This window comes from Myotis lucifugus, unplaced genomic scaffold, assembly GCF_000147115.1.
Source record: "Myotis lucifugus unplaced genomic scaffold, Myoluc2.0 scaffold_497, whole genome shotgun sequence".
In the NCBI taxonomy this organism is placed as follows: Eukaryota; Metazoa; Chordata; class Mammalia; order Chiroptera; family Vespertilionidae; genus Myotis; species Myotis lucifugus.
Window position 1 is genome coordinate 340,593 of NW_005871545.1, and position 8,451 is coordinate 349,043.

At 49.9% G+C, this 8,451-nt stretch overlaps 1 pseudogene; it reads right to left on the reverse strand.

Annotated features, from left to right (window-relative positions):
- Positions 1-7,978: 7,978 nt before the first annotated feature.
- LOC111823452 lies at positions 7,979-8,100 on the reverse strand (annotated as a pseudogene).
- Between the last annotated feature and the right edge of the window lie 351 nt (positions 8,101-8,451).

Genomic DNA, 8,451 nt, shown 5'->3' on the forward strand with positions numbered 1-8,451 from the left:
GTGCTGGAGGATTTCACTTTAAAAAAACATATATGCGTGCTTTTCAACTCGATGGCTTCTGGACCATGTTTCTTGCTGAGGGAATGATGCTGCAGAAAGGCTAAGAGCCCTGGCCGGCTTGGCTTAGTGGACAGAGCATCAGCCCAAGGACTGCAGGGTCCCAGGTTCGATTCCGGTCAAGGGCACGTACCTCAGTTGCAATCTTGATCCCTGGCCCCAGGTTGGGGTACGTGTGGGAGGCAACCGATCCATGTATGTCTCTCACATCGATGTTTCTTTCTCTCTCTCTGCCTCTCTCCCTTCCTTCCACTTTCTCTAAAAATCAATGGAGAAATATCCTTGGGTGAGGATTAACAACAACAAGAAAATGCTTTGGAAGGAAGGAAGGAAGGAAGGAAGGAAGGAAGGAAGGAAGGAAGGAAGGAAGGAAGGAAGGAAGGAAGGAAGGAAGGAAGGGAGGAAAGGAGGGAGGGAGGGAGGGAGGGAGGGAGGGAGAGAGGAAGGGCTCAGGAAGAAGGAGAAGGGCTGAAGTCCTGGGCCAGAATCGGAGGGGACAGCCTTGCCGAGAGCAGGCCCACGAGGACAGGTGGGGGAAGCTGTGGGCGGCGTGGACTGGCAGTGGGGACGGCGCCAGCCCCTTGGATGCCCTGCATTTTCTCAATGAAATAGCACGCAAATAGATGCATGTACATTGCAGCTCTGCTCCCACCCAAAGCTGGCCTGGCCCCCGTTCTGCTTCGCCCGTGACACAGGAAGAGGGCAAGGTGTGGCTCGCCCAGCTGACAGCTGCAGGCACCTGCCGCCCTGCCTCTCTGCCCTCCTCTCTTCTCCGCTGGGTTACATGAGCCGCTGGCTCGCAGACTGGTAAACAGAGGTGGGGCTGGAGGTCAGAGGTGAGGAGATCTCTATCAGAACTCCCTGACGCTCAGCTGTGCTTCCTCATCATAATCAGGAAATCCTGGAGGGACCGCCTCCCAGCAGGAGCACATCTGGGGTGGGCGGTGCAGGGGAGGGGGGGAGAGGGAAGGTCATGGAGCCAGGAAGGGAGGGGCTCGCCTCTCTTCCCTGGGCCCAGAATGGATCTTCCTCTCTTCAGTCCACACCTTTGCGTGTACTCATGTAAGTGTGCGCACACTCCATCTCGACCACTCCTTTTTTCTCTTTGAGGCTTCGAAGGGGTTTCCTTGCACTTAGAGGTAAGGGCTGTTGGTTCCCAGATACAGTCGAGATGGTCAACATTCTCTCTTATGTTGTCAAGCATATGCTATCAGTGGTAAAATAAAGAAAACTATAAAACATATTTGATATGAAAAAATATCCCTAATATATGGTTTAGCAATAAACCTAGACCACTTTTTAAAATGTAGGTCAATAGGTAGATATGTATGGAAAGATCTGTATTTTTAAAATTCATTTTTATTTTTTAACTAGAGGCCTGGTACACAACATCTGTGCACTGTGGGCGGGGGGGTCCCTCAGCCTGGCCTGAGCCCTTTCATAGTCCAGGACCCCTCGGGGGATGTTGGCCTGCTGGCTTAGGCCCGCCAGTAGGCAGACATCCCCCCAAAGGGTCCTTAGTGCTGCTGCAGAGGTGGGAGAGGCTCCCGCTGCACTCGCCAGCCGTGAGCCCACTGGCAAGCTCGGCTTCTGGCTGAGCGGCCTTCCCCCTGTGGGAGCACACTGACCATCAGGGGGCAGCTCCTGCGTTGAGTGTCTGCCCCCTGGTGGTCAGTGTGCGTCACAGTGACCGGTCGTTTCGCTGTTTGGTGGATTTGCATATTAGCCTTTTATTATATAGGATAATTTAAATTTATTTATTTATTTTTAAATATGTACATTTTTTTATTTCAGAGAGTAAGGGAGAGGGAGAAATAGAAACATCAATGATGAGGGAGAATTATCAATTGGCTGCCTCCTGCATGCCCCCTACTGGGGATCAAGTTTGCAACCCAGGCATGTGCCCCTGACTGAAATCAAACCCAGGACCCTTCAGTACACAGGCTGACGCTCTAGCCACTGAGCCAAACCGGCTAGGGCGATAGTTGACATTTATTAAGTATTATGTGCCAGCTATAATGTTGGCTCTGGGTATTAAATGTGATATTTTTATTTTTTAATTTTATTGGTAGTTATTCATTTTTTCTATATGTATGACTTTTGTAAACATTTTTTTAAAAGGTCATGTTGGAGCCAACACCAGGTCCCTGGTGAGCCCTGTCATTTACATACAGAAGCTGTGGTTCCTCCTCACTAGTTGCAGCCTGCGATTGGCTCCGATAGAAGGTTTGGGAGTTCTTCCTTCCTTCCACCGTAGTCTGACTTTTCTCGGCTCCTTGTGACATCTGCCGTGGCTTCGGGTCTGCATGTGGGATGCCCTGTGGAAGCCGAGGATCTCATGGGCTCCCTCAGCACCCCGGTGCCAGGGGCAGCTCCCTCCTGTGACGCCCGCTTGCACCTTCTCAGAGGACGGCAGAAAGTGCCCCCTCCACTCTCATAACCACCTCATCTTCCCTCCCATCATCACATCTCCTTTTGTGCGACGAGAAGAAAGCCCTGTCCTTTCTCTCTCATAAAGTTTGGCTGCAAGAAGAGCGATGGTAAGGGTGCGCTCTGAGGAGGTGCAATCAGGAGCAGTTACCCTAGCAACCAGATCATGGAGTTTCTCCTTCTTAACGCTGGTCTCTCTCTTCTATCAACTTAATCGAATTCTGAAGACCACAGGAGCCAGTCAAGCCTGCCGACCATGACGGTCATGTTCTTAAAATTGCTGGAAGTCTTGGTTCTTGGTTCTCTCTCTTGACCTTGAAAAATGCTCTGAATATTGGCATCCCACAGTTCCTGCTACGTCTCCCTGCTTCCTTTGGAGACCCCACCTGAAGGGGCTGGTCACGGACACATCCTGGACGGTGACATTTTCAGGAGAGTGGGTGGGGTCGGAATCCAAGAAAGAGCCAGACCCAGTTCCTGACTCTTCCAGAGGCTGCTCTCTGCCCGCCTCTGGCCCATCTTCCTAATAGTGCGCTACTTGGTGCTACTTTCCAGAGAGCATTTTTCTGAATGGCTGATGCTTATTTGACTTATAGGAAAAGTATACTCTTTTTACAAGTCTGAACTTCTCTTACTTTTTAAAAAATATGTTTTTATTAATTTCAGAGAGGAAGGGAGAAGGAGAGAGAGATAGAAACATCAGTAATGAGCCCTAGCCGGGTTGGCTCAGTGGATAAAGCATCGACCTGGGGACTGAAGGTCCTGGGCTCGATTCCGGTCAAGGGCACATGCCCAGGTTGTGGGCTCCATCCCCAGCAGAGGATGTGCAGGAGGCAGCTGATCAGTGATTCTCTCTCATCATTGATGTTTCTCTCTCTCCCTTTCCCTTCCTCTCTGAAATCAATAAAAATATGTTTAAAAAAAGAAAGAAAGAAACATCAATGATGAGAGAGAATCATGGATCAGCTGCCTGCTGCATGCCCCACACTGGGGATCAAGCCCAAACCCAGGCATGTGCACTGACCGGGAATCGAACCGTGCCCCCCTGGTTCATGGGTCAACTCAACCACGGAGCCACACCAGCCGGGGTGAACTTCTCTTTTGGAAGCTACTCCTCCTTGATTAGATCCTTTGACTAAGACCCAAATTTGAATTAAAAAGGGGAAAAAAGCAGATAAAACTACAAGAAAGCACACATGGAGGGTAAGCTGTTTTTCTTTCATTTCCCAGGTCACTCCTGCCTGTTTGCTTCTACTTTCCCTGCAAGCATCTGGACCCAGTTACCCTACCAAGCAATGGGTGCTTGTCCGCTGCCCAAGGACAGGGCTGGGCGGGTAAAGGGTGCTGAAGGGCAAAGCCAGGCCTTGTTCACAACGAGGAACAGGAGGCGCAGTGTCTGCCTGTGCCCAGTGGGGTGGAGACCACCCCTTTACGAAGATCACCATGTCCACTCTTTCTCTCTCCCCTGTCAACTCTGACAGGGTGACAGGGATCACGTGCAAAGAACGTGAAGAAGTGGACGACCTGGGGAAGTACCACAGGCAGGTGCCCCACGACAACCCACTTCTCCGCTCAATTCTTTCTTGGTAGAATCTTATGAACAATACTTTCACAGTATGGAGGTTCCTCAAAAAATTAAAAATAGAACCACTATATGACTCAGCAGTCCCACTTTTGGGTATTCATCTGAAGAAATCCAAAACACTCATGTGAAAATATACCTGCGCCCCTATGTTCACTGCAGCCTGATCTACAATAGCCAGGATGTGGAAGCAATCTATGTGCCCATCAACAGATAAACGGAGAAGGAGGGGGTGCGTGTATGCAGGGAATATGACTCAGCCATAAAAAAGAAGGTGATCTTAGCATTTGCCACAGCATGGATGGGCCTAGAGGGCATTAGTTCAGTGAAATAAATCAGACAGGAAAAGACAAATATCACATGATTCCACCCATATGGAATCTAAAAAATTAAATAAACTCACAGACACAGAGAACAAACTGATGGTTGCCAAACTGGGGTGGGGGTTGAGGGGACTGGGTTAAAAAAGTGATTAAGAAGTACAAATTGGCAGTTACCAAATAGTCACGTGTAGCGCGGGGAATATCGTCAATAATCTTGTAAGAACTATGTATGGGGCCAGGTGGGTACTAGATTTATCAGGGGGTCACTTTGTAAGTTCTATAAATGTCTAGCCACCGTGCGGTGCCGCTTAAAATAATAGATTGTATGTGAACTATAATTGACAAAATTTTTTAAAAATTTTAAAGAGTAAACAGCCCTAACTGGTTTGGCTCAGTGGATAGAGCGTCGGCCTGTGGACTGAAGGGTCCCAGGTTCTATTCCGGTCAAGGGCATGTACCTTGGTTGCGGGCACATCCCCAGTGGGGGGTGTGCAGGAGGCAGCTGATTGATGTTTCTCTCTCATCGATGTTTCTAACTCTCTATCCCTCTCCCTTCCTCTCTGTAAAAAAATCAGTAAAATATATATTTTTTTAAAAAAAGAGTAAACAGTCTCAGCCAGACAAATGCACCCCCACCTGTCACCTGGACATGGACACCCCGAGGCTCTGCAGGCTCGAGGGTCACCTGGGTCACCTGGACATGCTGTTCTTCATGGAACCCACCGGCTCAGAGACATGGACATGAACAAAACAAACGTATGGCCACAGAAGTTATGTGATTCAATGATATTTTTTGCACAAATCATTTCTTAAAATTTAGTAACCATTAGACACTGAACTTAGTCATGATTAACACTGCACGCCCACCAGTAGCTGTGGGATTGCGGATTGCAGCAGGCTTCATGTCTCCCAAGGGACTCAAGCACCCCTGGGAGGGACGTTTCCTGGAGGGGGAATAAAAGGCTCATCTCAAGGAGAACAGAGACCTGAGGGACTAGCCGTGGCCTCCTCCAGGCCTGGACGGCTCTGCACCCGCCTTGTGACAGGAAACTGGGGTCTTCCTTTGTTCTGAGATGTGGGAGGTGGTTGGAGCCTCCTCATTCTCCCTGAAGGACAGGCCAGTCACGGAAACGGAAGGGAAAGGAGGGATGGAGGCGGGTGGGTGAGGAAGGAGACTCACGTGGGGCTCACAGGCTTCGGTTTTAGTTCACACAGTCTTTCTAAAAGCTCTCCTTTTAGTCCTCTCGCTTCCCAAATCCTTCCGATGGCGTGGCTGAGCCACACAGAGTCGCCCTTTTGATTTGGTACTGAAGTCCACCCTGACCCAAGAGGGTGCTGAGAACCAGCTCGTAGCAAATAACTATCCTCTCTTTAGGCAGAATTGATCCTCCTCTCACCATCAAAGGTTACACACACACACACACACACACACACACACACACATGCACACATACTTTTTTTTTCTAGAGTGAATGCTCAATCAATTTTTTCCATTGCGTCACTATTATCTTTTAGCAAAACCTCACAGCGTGAAAAACAGACCGGCAGGGCTGCCAACTCCCCGTGCAAACGTGTGACTGGCGACCTAGTTGGCCCTCCGAGAACCGAGGTTGGAAGCCAACCTCAAAGGCCCTCTCGTGATGGCCAGGCCATTGGAGACCAGGGTTCTAATATATTTTATTTCCGTAACTTAATGGGGCAGAGCTCGGCGAGCGAGGATGCAGGAAACAAAGCCAGAGAGAGAGGGGAAATGTGAGCAAGATGGGGAGGAAATAAGGACGGATGGTAAAGATGATTTTAAAAATTACCAGTCACCTAGAGAGAAAAGGGGAAAATGATTTGTCCTCCAAGAACAAACTGGAAGAACAAAAGAAGAAGTGGTTAAATTAGCCTTGGAACCAAAATAACATGGAGACCTCCAGTGTTAGCAACTCTGAGGGCCCGAAATCTGTCTTTCCACTTCCTGACTTGCACCAAGATCAAAACAGCATCGGTCATCAGACCTTTAGTCAGCACTTCTTAAAGGCCTGCGTCAGATTAAATCATCCTTCAAAAGGAGTTCCCTATTCTTCTCTTCAAAGTAATGGTTTTTAGGCCAGTCATCGTAAGCTCATTCTTGACTTCCACTCCTCAGTGTTATGGTGGGATGATTCCATTTATACAGAATCTCCGCTCTAAAAGTCTAAATTTTTATTCTGAACACTGTGCCTTGGTGGAATGGGCTTGGGGCCAAAGAGCCCTGGGTTCAAGTCCGACGACTGGTTCTGTAGCCTCAAACACATGTGTTCTTCTTCCTGTTGTTTTTAAAATATGTTTTTATTGTTCTCAGAGAGAGAAACAGAGAGACAGAAACATCAATGATGAGAGAGAATCACTGATCAGCTGCCTCCTGCACGCCTGCCTCCTGCATGTGCCCTGACTGGGAATCCCACCATGACCTCCTGGTTCATAGGTCGATGCTCAACCCGAGCCACGCCAGCGAGGCAAACACACGTGTGTGTGTTTTTTAAACTTCTCTGAACCTCAGTTTCTTCCTGTCTGCAGTGGAGACTCTGAGGACGAAACGAGAGAGCCAGCATGACAGGCCTTTCTCATCTCTGCAGTGAGCGGGGCTCAGGAGCCTGGAGCACGGATGACCCCCCATGAAGGAATCGGTGCTCACTTGGCAAGAGGACAGCAGCAGGGAACTGAAACGAGGGCAGGGCACTAGGACTTGACTTTGACCAGAGTGACACCAGGTCCCCGCCAACACGGAGAGGGCGCGCGCAGTGGGGAGGGACAACGTCTGGGCCGTCCGGAAGCCTGACCCATGGCACCGTGAGGCTGCACCGGCCTCGGCCCTTCCCCCGAGCCCCGGACAAGCTAGGGAGGAAGAGGGCTGTCTGCCTGCCAGGGGAAGCAGAAGGGCATACAACGGGGTTAGGTGACTGAACATTGCCCACCAGGTGTTTAGCTCACGTTATGTCTCCCTCCAACCGGAAGGTAAGGGCTCAGGAAGGAAGCCAAGTAGTGTAGACTAAACAATCTCCCTCTCCACACATCCAAGTTGTAACGCAGGCCCAACCTTGTAATCCCATCACATGTTCTTCCTTTGGTCTCAAGCAGACAGGCAGCCTGAGCACAAAATGCAATTGCTCATCGACAGAACGTCCAAAGGAATGAGTTCACTGAGAAACAGGAACATCCCGGTTTGTGGTCTGGCTTTCGGGAAGGACCGAGTGGCTGAGGAGGGAAAGAGAAGGAGACAACTGGCCATGGGCGAGGATGTTGTCTATTGTGTCCTCTGCTGTGCTGGCGCTGCCCCGAGCGTAGTAGGTGCTCCACAAGCCTGTGTCCAAGGCATGGACGCATAAACGCTTTTGAGCGATGACCTGTCTGTGCCAGACGTGGTCCAACATGATCCTACTTCATTCTCCCAGCAGCCTTTGAGGTGGGTGTTGTTAACACTGTTGGGAAGATGAAGAACTGACTGTGGGGAGGGTGAGTAACTCCTAGGAGGCATGTGGTGGGGAAGGTACTCATTCAAACTCAGGCCAAAGGGACCACTGTGCCCTCTCCATGGGTTTCCTCTGATGGAAGGAGATACTTCCATAGAGAAATCCCAATGATATCTCTGTCTCCCCTTTTACTTTATTATTTTTTTCCAATTAGCAATAACTGTGCCTGGGATAAAACTCATTGGCCACAATACTGCCACTGTGCAAAGCTCTGCCCCCCATCTTATATTACAAGAGAGATCCTGGGGTCCTCTGCCGGGACCCGACTCCCCCTGCCAAACGATTCCTCAGCCGCCACGAGGCCGCTGGGAAGGTGACTCGCTGTCGCAGTACTGAAGTTGAAAGGCCAGTGGGACAGTTATCTGGATGGAAGGAAACCGCAGGGGAGAAGAAAGAGCGCCGTGGGAAACCAAAATGCAACCCCCGAAAAAGGAAAGGAAAGAAGCAAATCAAACTATACCAGTACTTGAACCGAAACAGGCATTTTTCAACGTCAAAAGGACTCGCGAGCTCCGGGTAATCCAAATAAACAACAGGCCAGCCGAAAGGCGCAGCCCCTCCC